Source organism: Aythya ferina (assembly GCF_964211825.1).
Source record: "Aythya ferina genome assembly, chromosome: Z".
Lineage (NCBI taxonomy): Eukaryota > Metazoa > Chordata > Aves > Anseriformes > Anatidae > Aythya > Aythya ferina.
This window is the reverse complement of record NC_140299.1, coordinates 76,510,619-76,523,451: the sequence shown is the minus strand read 5'-3', so window position 1 is coordinate 76,523,451 and position 12,833 is coordinate 76,510,619. Positions and strand designations below refer to the sequence as shown.

Genomic DNA, 12,833 nt, shown 5'->3' with positions numbered 1-12,833 from the left:
AGTTATCAGATTTCCACTAGTTTCTCTTTTCTGAGGATCTGAAATGTTGTTTCTACTCACCTCATGGGATTTGTTTTTATTGTTCTATTTCTCTGTCAAAACTAAGACTTAGGAGTTCAAACTACTCAGTGCTGGTGCTTGCTTATGATAAAAATGTTTGGAAATGAATATTGTATTCATGGTCAACACATTATTAAAACAAATTGAATGACCTTCTATATCCAAGCATTTTAGGAGGAGCGTTATCTGCATTTTTTGAGACACTGTATTCATTACAAGTAGTTTTAATTATTTTTTCATGGCAGATTTCTGAAGTATGATACACTATCCTGGTTTTGGCTTGCTAGCAAAAAGCTTCTTGTACAGATAGATCTATATGGATATTTAGATATTAGCTTTTAGTGATTCTGCCTGTCGCAGTTAGGCACTGTAAGGAAAAAGAGTATATGAAAACAGTATGTGTGTTCTTCAGAATTTACAGAGCAGGTCCTGTTCTTCTCCTTGTCCACTTTAATGGGTCTCAATTGAGTGAAATAACTTCCCTTCTATTGTCCTCACTGAAGAACTGATAGGAATCAAAACCTGTTATGACAAATGGACTAGAGCAGAAAAAGGGAAAAGCTCAAGAAATTAAAAAAGTAAAATAAAATAAAAAATAGTCAAATCTGTGGTGTAGAATCTCTGTAATATTTTCAGAATGAACTCGGGTATTGAAGGAAGTATTTCCATCTCTGTCTTCTGTTTCATGCAGGACTATGTCAGAGATCTTTTGGGTTGGATTAGGTACAGTAGAAGCCAGGAGTACTGTGAAAACACTGAAAATGGAACCATTGATTCAGGTGAGAAAAATTATCACTGCAACAAAACCATTCTGACAATGAACGTCAGTTTGATGAAGTACATAAAAATCTGGTAGAGTGTGTCTAGAGGCAAGTGTGTTTGGATATTAAACACATGGAACGATCTATTAGAAACCTTGTAGCTTTTGATATGTTCCATATATGTATGTATATATATATTTACTAAAACGGGAAATTAACTGATTCATATAAAAAATTAAAGAACCCAGAGAAATATTTCTACTTGTGTTGAAAAAAACAGTTTTAATTTCTTATCAAGCAGTTTTAGTATGAAAGGAAATTGTTATTAGTATTTTCAATTTCCTTTTAAATTTAGATAAAAATTGCAATAGAAATGTCATAGATAAAAATGAGCTGTCAGGGTTATGGCCACAAACATACCTAGTAAAAACAAATACAAAAGCTATTTGCTTAAAAGTACATTAATGAGTATGTTTTGAACTGTCTATTTTTGTGTAGTATGCCTTCAGAACTGTCCACAAACTAGGAAAGTAGCCAGTCTGAAGAAAATCTGAGTGAATTCTACTATAGTAAATGAGAAAAGGATGTGAATAGGTAGAGTTTCTGGTGCATTATGAAGAATATAGATAAAATTGGTTCTAAAATTGAAATTGTCCAAGAAATAGGTCCCTCTACTTCTTAAGAAAATTTTCTCTGCAGCACAAGCAAATAAGGAAAAATCAAGAATTAAAGGATTAAAAATACATCTGAAATGATATCACAGGGACTAAACCCTAATCTATGCACACCAAAAACAGACCCAAACATGAGCCCTTTTTTGCTGGTCTGATTCTAAGCTTTGAAGAATTTCTGTTGTAGACATGAAGTCTGTAACTTGTCTCACATTCTTTCACAGAATTTCCTCTCTTGGGACTCATTCATTATCTGTTCAGTTTTACATTCTATTACTCTTTGGCATCTGCTTTTACATTAAGTTTGGTAACATTTTGACGGAGATGTTTTTCCTACAAGAAGGATACACAAATGTAAATGGCAATGGAATATATATATATATTTTTTTCTCAGACAAATGTACCCAGAAAACCTTCAAAAAGGACGCTTTGCTAGATTAATTTCAACTGTTTTAGTAAATGTTTTCCTGCTGATGGCAGACATGCAAGTCAATTACATGACTGATCTTGTCTATAAAAATGTTTTTCTCCTACCACAGTATAGGTTTATTCCTTTGCACTTTTATTTTCATCCTTGTTGATGTCTTTTCCTCAGGAAAACACCATCATAATAGCTGAACCTATTCAAACTGTGGTAACTATCTGTCCTGGTTTCAGTTATAACAGAGTTAATTTTCTTCCTAGTTGCTGGTAGAATGCTATGTTTTGGCTTAGGATGAGAAGAGTGCTGATAACACCCCGATGTTTTAATTGTTGCAGAGCAGTGCTTATACCAAGCCAAGGGCATCTCAGCTTTTTGCTCTGTCCTGCCAATGGGAAGGCTGGGGGTGCAGCAACAGCTGGGAGGGGACAGACCCAGGACAGGTGACCCAAACTAGCCAAAGGGGTATTCCATAGCATCTGACGTCATGCTAAACAATATATAGGGGTGGCTAGCCGGGGGGAGGGGGCCGGACTGCTCGGGGTTAAGCTGGGCATCGGTCAGCGGGTGGTGAGCAATTGCATTGTGCATCACTTGTTTGTACATATTATTAGTAGTAGTACTATTATCATCATTGTAGTATTATTATTATTGTTATTATTATTATTGTTAGTATTATTTTCCCGTCTTATTAAACTGTCTTTATCTCAACTCATGGGCTTCACTTTCTATTTCTCTCCCCCGTCCCAGAGAGGGAGGAGGAAGGGTGAGCGAACGGCTGTGTGGTGTTTAGCTGCTGGCTGGGTCAAACCACGACACTATTATGCAATACAGGCTGGAACAAGTATAACACAGGAGTGGACAGTGCATAAGGCAAGACTGAAGAATGATTTTATAGTGGCAGATTTTTTCACCTGTCACTAAGCAATGTCACAACTGCAGGAAGGAGCAAAGTCACCCAGTGAATGCAGTAGGCTAAGTACCCTCCACCAGAACCATCTTGGTAGACAGATCATTAATGTTCTATAAAAATACCTAGCGATCACTTAGATCATTGCTGACATTGCTGCACTAACATGCAGGTGGGTGCTGTACTGTGCTTCAGCAATGCTGCTTGGCTTGAAGTGGTACAGAGACAGGATACAGGACTTCACTTCTCTTTCTTTCTTCTTGCTCTTCTGTAGCCTGGTTATATGATGACTGGGATCAAAACTGCTCAGAGGTATAGAAATTCAGAGTAGGTGTGGGGGCTTCACACTGACTGGCAGCTGAAGTCCATCACTACCACTCTCTCACTCCACTTCCTCAAAAGAACACAGGGAGAAAATAAAATGGAAAAGACTCAAGAATTGGTGTAAGGACAGGGAGACCACTCACCAGATATCATCACAGGCAAAACAGATTTATTACAGGGAAATTAATGTTGCCTAAAAAAATATTGCCTATCACTAGCAGACTACAGCAGTGGGAAACTAAAAGCAAACTAAAAACACCTTCCCCCCATCCACCATCTTCTACCTCCTCCTCCTGCTCAGTACAGGGGAACAGAGAATGGGGGCTGTGATCAGCCCATGACACTTCATCTTCTCCGGTCTTTCATGGTCACTCTCTGCCCCTGCTCCGCATGGGGTCCCTCTCACGGGATGCTGTCCTCCCTGAACTGATCCTGTGGGGTTGCCCACAGGCAGCAGCTCTTCAAGAACTGTTCCTGTTTGTTTCTCACTACCCAGTCCCAGCTGCCTGGAGCACCATTTTTTTTTTCTTCTTTATTAAACTCATTTTCCAAGAGGCATGATAAGCTTCACTTAAGCTCAGCTTTGGCTAGTGACAGGTCCCTTTTGAGGGGACATCTGGAGCTGGCTCTTCTCTAACATGATACAGCTGCTGGGCTCTGCTTACAGAGACTGTCCGTGCAGCCCCTCTGCTACCAGAACCTTGCCACATAAGCCCAGAGGTTCTTCCTGGAAATGGTCTGAAATGCAAGAAGCAGATTTTTCTTCTATGTTCATCTTCTGTTCAAAGACTTGAGCAATAACAACCAGCACTTACTGTTGGTGTAATTCCCTCTGCAGGTATCAAAGCACTTCCTGAAAGGACTTCACACAAGTGAAGCCTAATATCAGACTTAAAAGTGAAATAAATAGACAGATGATTTGCAGACATGTCTGTGATCACTGTTGTGATGACTATTTATTCCATACAACATAATTGTTTAGTTTTACTGCTTGTCTGTGGGACTGGCTTAGAGCTCATATTTCTCACTTTTCTCTCCTAGTTGCTGTTTTTTTTTCCCCTTTCTTTAATCTGCTTTCCCTGAGACAAGAAGGACACAGACCTATTAGAAGGAATCCAGAAGAGGGCCACAAAGATGATCAAAGGGCAGGAGCACCTATGAAGAGAGGCTGAGGGATTGTTCAACTTGGAGAAGAGAAGGCTCCAAGGAGGCTATACAATGGCCTTCCAGTATCTAAAGGGGGCCTACAAGAAAGATGGGAGGAGATTCTTTGTTTCAGAATGTAGTGGCAGGACAAGGAGTAATGGCTTTAAACTAAAAGAGGGTAAATTTAGATTAGATATAAGTAAGAATGTCTTTGCTATGAGGGTGGTGAGGCACTGGAACAGGTTGCCCGGAGAACCTGTGGATGCTCCATCCGTGGAAGTGTTCAAGGCCAGCTTGGATGGGACTTAGAGCAACCCAGTGTGCTGGAAGGTATCCCTGCCCATGGCAGGGAGGTTGGAGTTAGTCTTCAAGGTCCCTTCCAACCCAAACCGTTCTGTGATTCCATGATTTTGTGATATCTGGATGCTTGATGAAAAGCCTCTTTCTCATTGTTATTGATGTCAATCTTACATACTTCAGGGAGGTTTTCAGGATGTCCTTAGTTACATCTAGATACTCTTTTACCACAGTAAAATGGTCTGCCCAGGAAACTGGTGGAGTCCTTATCTCTAGAGGTATGTAAGAGACACGGATGTGTCACTAAGGGACACTGTTTAATTATGGAATTCTGTAGATCAGATTGATGGTTGGACTTAATGATCTTGAAGGTCTTGTACATCCTAGGTGACTCTGTGATTCTTTTGTTTGCTAGATCATTAGCAAGATAAATACGATTGCTATAGTGAATGTGTTTCATTTCCTGATTGTTTGAGTCAATTTGTGGTTGGGCTGAAATGCTTCAAATTCTTATAAGCCAGTCAGGCAGCTTGTGGCAGCCCATCAGAACTAGCTGAGTCAGTCAATATTTGATTTATTTTGGATATCTTTTTTTTTTGCAGACATGAGAGGGCAAGATCTTTCCAAATTAGACTCATTCATTTGCTACGAAACACTGCTGGACCGAGACCACTGCCTCATCCATTGCTGACACAGTACTGGCTGAATATTTGACTGGGTCTGAGAGCACAGGGAAGAGATCATGCCAGCCATAAAGCAGCAGACTCAGAGGGACCAATTAACCTAAAAATTGCGTAGCACTTCTGAATCTCTTCTTCAAACATTGTAGGTTAAAAGCGTGTCTGATTTTAATAGCTGTAATAATTTTCAGTTCTGAAATGCAAAACTGATCAACAATTACTAAGATTTTGGATATATTTGCTATTAAAAACAAACATACAAAGAAAAAAACAAAAACCCAAACTTATTTTCTATCTGAAAATAAATAAATAAATAAATAAATAAATAAATCCAAAGATGCTTGTATATGCAGGGGCTGACAAGCTGGTAAAAATGAGAGATTAATAATACAAGAAGCTGTTGGTGGAAAAAAAAAAAAAAAAAAAAAAAAAAAGATCTTTTTGAAAACATTTGAACACATAATCGAAGATATGGCTAGTACAGGACCAACAAGGAGACAGTCTACAGTGGCTGTTACACAGTGTTGAGCTGAAATGTGGACTCTGTAGATGCTTTACAATGGTAGAAGTTCATCAAGGTTCACTCACGGACATAAGCTAGATATAGGAATATACAGTGTCAGGTGCAAGTCCTACTGAAGCAGAGTGCAGAAAGGTCACAGAGGCTAGCATCTGCTTTAAAACTACTGAGCAAATCCTAATTAGGGAGATAAATTCTAGTCACCTTTTCTTCCAAGGTGTACCCCATGTATGCAGACAATAATATCTGGATTGTTGACAATTTCTGAAGTTTTACACCATTAAAAAAGCTGATAATGATTTATATATATAAATATATATGTATATGTGATATACTGCTTTACACATTTTAATTTATCTTTTTTTTTCACACTCCATTACAATCCTCTCTTTCCTTCTGATTTCACCTCCCTGTCTCATCTAGCCTTCTACGACAAGGCTGAAGGAGCTGTGGGAAGCTGAAGTAAATGAGTACCAGATTTCTAAGAGAGGTACTGCAATGCCACTGTTTGTGTAGACTGAGGTGGAAGCAGCACTCACAGCCTTTCTATGGGACTTTTTTACTGAGTAATCAATTTAGGGTGAAAAACAACATGTGATAAACAGAAAAAGAGTGTAATTTTTCATATTTTTTTTCTGGGGGAGAGGGGGAGCAGGAGGAGAGGGGTTTGAGAGTATCAGTACTTTGGTTTCTTTATTTTAAAGCTTGTACTATTTTGTTCTTTGTTTTGCAGGGCAAAAATTTGTTTCTATGGCTTACCACCATTCACAGCAACTGAAATGTGCATGGCCCAGTAATGCTGAACTGAATTCTTCTGCACTAGAGCCTCTCACAAGAGAGAATGATGTAGTGAATATGATAATAACCAAAAAAAGTAAATCAAAATAAATAAATAAATAAATAAATAAATAAATAAATATTTTTTTTTTTTACTCTGTCACAAGAGTGCATTTCTGATGGCATCCTTCTAAAAATAGGGTATTTTTCTGGAATACTTTCTCAGGCACAGTTAACACCATGAACAAATTATGTTATTGATAACAACACATCATAACCCAAATGACTGCTTGTTTTGGTGATACTGGTCCTGGTCTTCTGAGTGATATATAAAATTATTATCTCTTTTAGAGTATCTGAAATTCTGATTTTATTTGTTTCTATGTAGAAAACAAAACAAAATCAAAACAAAACAAAAAAACCACAAAACAAAACAAAAACACTCTAAACCAGCAATTTTCTTGTGCACATGCATCTACCAAGGAGAATTTATTATAAGTTAACCAGTGGAAGACTGGTAAGGTAAGTCTAGCTGTGATGAGTAGTGTAAAAAGTGGGGAAAAATAGTATACTAAGGAAATTCTGTCAGAATTGAAATTTCACTATTCCAAGTACATTATATTTATAGTGATATGAACATTCTCCATTCCACAAAGACTACTGCAAAACAAATCAAACCACTAAGGAGAAAAAGATGACACTGGGATTTAGAAAGTATCTATGTACAGTGTTCCAAACCACTTACACTTCCTCATAAACATATGCATATTATGATTCTGCACAGTGAATCTTAGTTTGGGTATAAGTCTTGACACCTCTGGCTTGGAGACATTTTGCACTCACTGTCTAAGTTATCCTTGAAAGAACCAGAAGGATCTTGATAGACCTTTGACCTGTATAATCTTACTCAAGAAGTAAAGAAAATCAGTGGGGATATTTATACACAAATTGAGGGTTCTTTGCAAAAATGGGACTAACTGTATTTATTTGGAAACCCTCCTAGAATGAACCTTTTATCATCCACCATTTTCAGTCTGGTCTCAGCAGTCAGTGGCCAAGGATCACATCAGTCACACTGGCTCCTCTGTAAAGACAAGATCAATATCCAGAGTAGCATGGGGTATGGATGAAACAGCACTTGGTGCTGTGCTCCAAAAGATGATATAACAGTCTTACAAATGATGCAGACCATTGGACAGTGGTTTATGAGCAGCAACATGGCAAAAATGAAGTAATTACAGAGTTAGTAAAGGCAAATCTCTTTAGGTATTGACTTATCATTATTCTATTCTTATTCTCTCAGAAGGCTGATTAATGTCTCTTTGATGAAAGGAAGAAGAAATATAGTAACACAAATCCTGCCAAGATGCCCATAAGCAGATGCACAGATGATCAAATCACTAATTATTTTAGAAACAGTCAACTGAGTATGATTTCCTAGGCACATTTCCAATGATCATAATTCATAAGGTCTGGCTACACCAGACAAAGGCCAAGTGGCTAAGACTCATGAGCCAGAGGAGACTTTATGGAAAATGTGACATTCAGGTTTGGCTAGTTTTCTTTATGTATGAATCATTTTAATATTTCTGCATCACACCTGGAAGTAATTCAATGATGACATTTTGATGTGTAAGCACCTCAGTTAAGTCTTGCAGCCAGCAACATTGGAAAACAATGTAATTTCTTCTCTCAAAGGACTGTACTATTTGCTACGGACACTGAGGTTATGTTTTTATTTCTGTGCTAAACATACCTGGGAAAGTTTCTGGCCACTTAAACTGTCTGTCAAAGAACAGATGATAACTATGCTCAAAAACTTTCGTAGCCTCTGAAACAGAGTAGTCACACACAAACGACTTTTTGTAAATGGTCCCTCAAGAATAGTCATGCTTCAACCATCTCTAGGAACTACTTGGAAGGCTTCTAGTTGGCATGGGAAAAAAATAATATCAGGGAAGACTTTATGAATATGCACAAGTGTGTTTCAGTACATTGGAAGCTCCTCTGTGTTGTTCTACTAGTCTAGAGGTAACCTTATCATGCTATGACACTGTTTTTTCTTGCATTATGATGGAATAAATGAAGACAAAGAAGCAGGAAAAAAGTAATAGACCAAAGGCCGAACAAGACAGTCAAAATGTAGAATTAGAATCATACCCATACCCTAAATCCTAGCCTGAACCATGAAAGTAACCACAGCTATAACCGTAAACATAATCAAAACTCCCAGCCTTAATTCCAACTCTGCCTGAAAACCCTAATCCAAACACTAAAACCTAGGCCTCATTCCCTAAACCTAACCCTACATGCTAACTCTAAATCTTTATCCTAACCCTAACACTAATTCCAATCCTAAATCTAAACCCTGATTGTAAGCATAAACCCTAAACCTAAGACTAAGCCTAACCTTAACCCTAAAACCTAGCCCTAATCTTAAAACTAAAGCCTTATGCAAAACACAAAGCCTAAACCCTAACCTTAAGCCCCAGCCCTAACACTCTTTGCCTTCCTATATAACTTTTTATTGCTTAAAAAGGATTATCAGATTTAATTTTTGACCAGTTCAGCATGTCTGCCTTTTTAAGAGAAAAAATTGATACTTTTTTCTCGTGAACATTATAAACTGTACAGGATAGTACAACTTATTTGATGATAAAAGTTGACTTCAAAGACCAGATTTGCTAATATTCTAACTGTGCAACATCTTAAAAAGAATGTCCCAGCTGCTGAAAAATAAGCTTCATGAGGATGAGTACATATGAAATACACTTTATCAGAATGTCAGGTTCAACATGAAGGTGCCGAGCAGACTTCATGATTTTCATACAAGTGTGAAAATATCTTTACAACAGAAATAAAATTAAATGATAAAATTTAATTTACAAAACTAAAATAAAAAATAAATGTTATATTAAAAAAAAAAAAAGTGCAATATCTTGAGCTATAACACTGAAGATAACCTGGCTGCATCTATACCATCACCTCAATTCAGTCCTAGAATAATTATGACTTCCCAGGTGTCAGGTGGTTCCTAACAGAATTATGTGAGAGCTCCACGTAGAGCTCCATGCAGACAACAAGGCTACCAGTGTGCCTTATGTCCTAGCTCTGAAGAACATCTGCTGTTGACTGATCTCCTAGTTAGCGAAGAGAAGTTGTGTCTCCTAGTAAAACAGTTAAGGAAAACTGCCACACCTCCTAGCTGGAGTATACCCAGAACAGACCTTCAAATGTCCCCAAATATTTTGTCTAAATGATACATATATCTGCAAATCATGTTGGATAAAGCTTTACTTTTGCTCCTGTATGCAACTGAAAGCAGAAAATATTAACCTTTAATATCTTTGTTTTGAGTACCAAGTTTCTTTCATTACAATGATTATTGATGAAGTTTCCTTAGCTGTTGATTAGACAAGCAAAAGCCAACTCAATTGGAAGTTTAATTCTGCCCTGTTTTCATGTTTCTGTGCAACAAGTGCAAAATTTATTCCCCTTTCTTATTATATTTGCAGCTTCTCAGCCGTGTGCAGAAATCCTTGAGTAAAAGTCTTGAGATGATATAATCTAATGAATGCATACTGAACTGTAACAATTGCTTTTATGGTCTAACTTTTTATATTCTGATAATGGAAGTAAAAGAGTTATTATCACTGTATAAAGCATGAAACCAACACTGGCTACATTCCTGTTTTCTCAGTAGAATGCAATTTTTAAATGCAATTTAGAAGTATTTAGAAAAATTTCCCCAGCACCTGCTTTTAATAAAAAAATTTCGACAGTTTGTTTTCCTGACAACAGAAATGTCTATCATTTTCCTTTTTATTTGATCTGTAACTCAGCAATTAAAGTTACATTTACAACAATAGTTTCTGTTGTGTTTTACCAGGAAAGGAACTAGATTTTGTGCCTTCAAAAAGAAGAAAATAGGAAGGAGGTTGGAGAACAAACCTATTAAAAACAAAATATACCAAGAAGGCTGGAAATCTGAACAAAATTCCGAATGAAGTGATAAAGGAGATGGAAGAGTGTAGCTGTGAAAGGACTTCTGTCAAGAAAGAAGTGGTTGACAATGGCAAGTAATCTGTGAGGAGAACATTTTCTTTAACTTTCATCAATCAGACATCTCTTCTCATAGTTTGTTGGGTAGCTGTAATGGTGTTAATACATATGCCCTCAGAGCATTAAGATCTTCCACTCTTACACAATGATTCAGTCTTGTGTACTATCAGTCGATGGCAGTTCACATAGATCCAAACAGACAAGAAACACATGTCTGTCAGGATACTCTTTTATCATTGAAACTTGCAAGCCATACATAACATAACAAATGAACAAAATAACTTAAGAGATCCTTCATCACACTTAAACTGTATTTTCGTTGTTTATATTTGGATTTTGGAGCTATGCTTAATTTAGGGGCATACCAAAATATTACACTGGGAATGCAGAATTACTCTGTGTTCTCAGTTGAGAAGATGTGCATACATTTAATTTAGACAAATAAGCAATTAAAGGGACACACATGGTTGAAAATGAAGGTTCTGGGAAATAATTTCTAAGACCTCAAAGAAATATTTCCTCTCTCTCCCTCTCTTTTAATTGCATGGCCTGGGAATAAAATCTGGCTTTGTTTGTATCTCTGCTGGATCCATAATAATAATCTGAAAAGCAAAATTGCCATGAAACGTCCCACACTTAAGACTACCAATTTTTTGCCATCTTCTAACCAATATGATCCTCTTCAGATTCCCAAGACCATTGAAAAATAATTGAGAGAGGTCTCATGATGATATTAGCCAGTTCTTTGAGTATCCTAGGATGAACCCCATTGGTCCCCATACACTTATGGGCATCCAGATGGAACAACAAATACCACACAAGTTCAGAGTTGGTTGGGAGTTTATTGTTCCCACAGTTCCCACACAGGCTCCAGGGGTCCCACAACCCATCATCAGTGTTGACGTCAGAGGCAAAGAAGGCATTAAACATCCCTGCTGTGTCTGCATCCTTATTTGTGAAGTGACCAACTTAAGATCCTTAAGGACCATTAAAAATATGTATTGATGATTTTCTCATATTTTATATCGTGCTCCTTGGAACCTCTATGACATTCAGGATTATGTATGAGTTTTAGACATCTCTCAGTGGAAAACAATATCCTGGAGAAAAAAAAAAAAAATCTTATATGTTGTGGTTTTGTTTTTATTTTTCTTTTCTTCAAAGAGCAAAATTTGCATTGCTGAACTGCAATTTAAGACAAATTTAGGCAATGTTTCCTAAAACTGTAGAACTAGCCCATTAGAATAAGGAGTGGGGGGTGAGGGGGAAGGTTACTTTAAGAGGTGTAACCAATTAACCATTATGGATTATAACATATATCTGGTTATATAGTGTTTAAATATAGAACTCTATTGTGTTGAATTAATGCTGAGACTATTTTTCTTCAAACTACTGACTGTTGCAGATTGGTGCCAAAAATGAGAAACAGCTCACAGAGATGAAGTAGGGCAAAGTGGTAGCATGCAACAATAGCCTGTCAGGCAAAATGCTTGCTAACATGGAAGATCCTCACTTTTGTTGATTTTATTTCACCCTTTTACTGTCCTTTCAGTGACTTTGAGAAATAATTTGAAATTGGTTTCTCAAAGAAGGTGACTTTATCCTGAAATAAATAAACACCTTTCTTAATGGATTATCAACTCAGGCATTGGTTATTATTATGCTAATTGAACCCTCTTCTAGTCATTTTAAGAAATGTTCAGTTTAGAATAGTGTAACAGAAAGTAATTATTTTCAGTAGCCAGACTTTAGACACTGCTAAGATTCCTCCATCTTTTTTTTCTAGTTCTTGTGAATAATGACACCTGCCAAGTGCTCATCTCTTCAATACTGAAGTAACACGATTGATTTTGGATAGAATTTTAGTTCCTATTGAATTTTAGCACTCCCCTCCCTTTCCCCCCTTCTACCCCCTTTTTCCCCTTTCACTTTCCCCTCCCCCTCCCCCCTTCCCTTTCCCTTTTCACCTTCCCTCTTTCTCCTGTTTTTCTCATCCCACATCTTTCTCCTGTTTTTCCCATCCCACATATTTCTCCCTCCAAGCCCTCTCCTGTATGTCCAACTATGTTTTGTTTACTGCAATTTTCATAGAGTGGTTACAGTCTCATGTCTTTGACATTGAATATTAAATCCTTATAACATTGACAAAGAAAGAAAATCTTTGTTTCTAGATATTGGTTGGTTTTAAAGAAGATAGTTTCCAT

At 37.2% G+C, this 12,833-nt stretch overlaps 1 long non-coding RNA gene across 1 annotated transcript; it reads left to right on the top strand.

Moving 5' to 3' along the window:
* The first annotated feature begins 5,321 nt into the window (after positions 1 to 5,321).
* On the top strand, positions 5,322 to 6,582 carry LOC311426771. The gene is made up of 3 exons (XR_014687013.1): positions 5,322 to 5,415; positions 6,214 to 6,280; positions 6,524 to 6,582. It is a non-coding gene; the product is annotated as an uncharacterized lncRNA (long non-coding RNA).
* Positions 6,583 to 12,833: the final 6,251 nt, after the last annotated feature.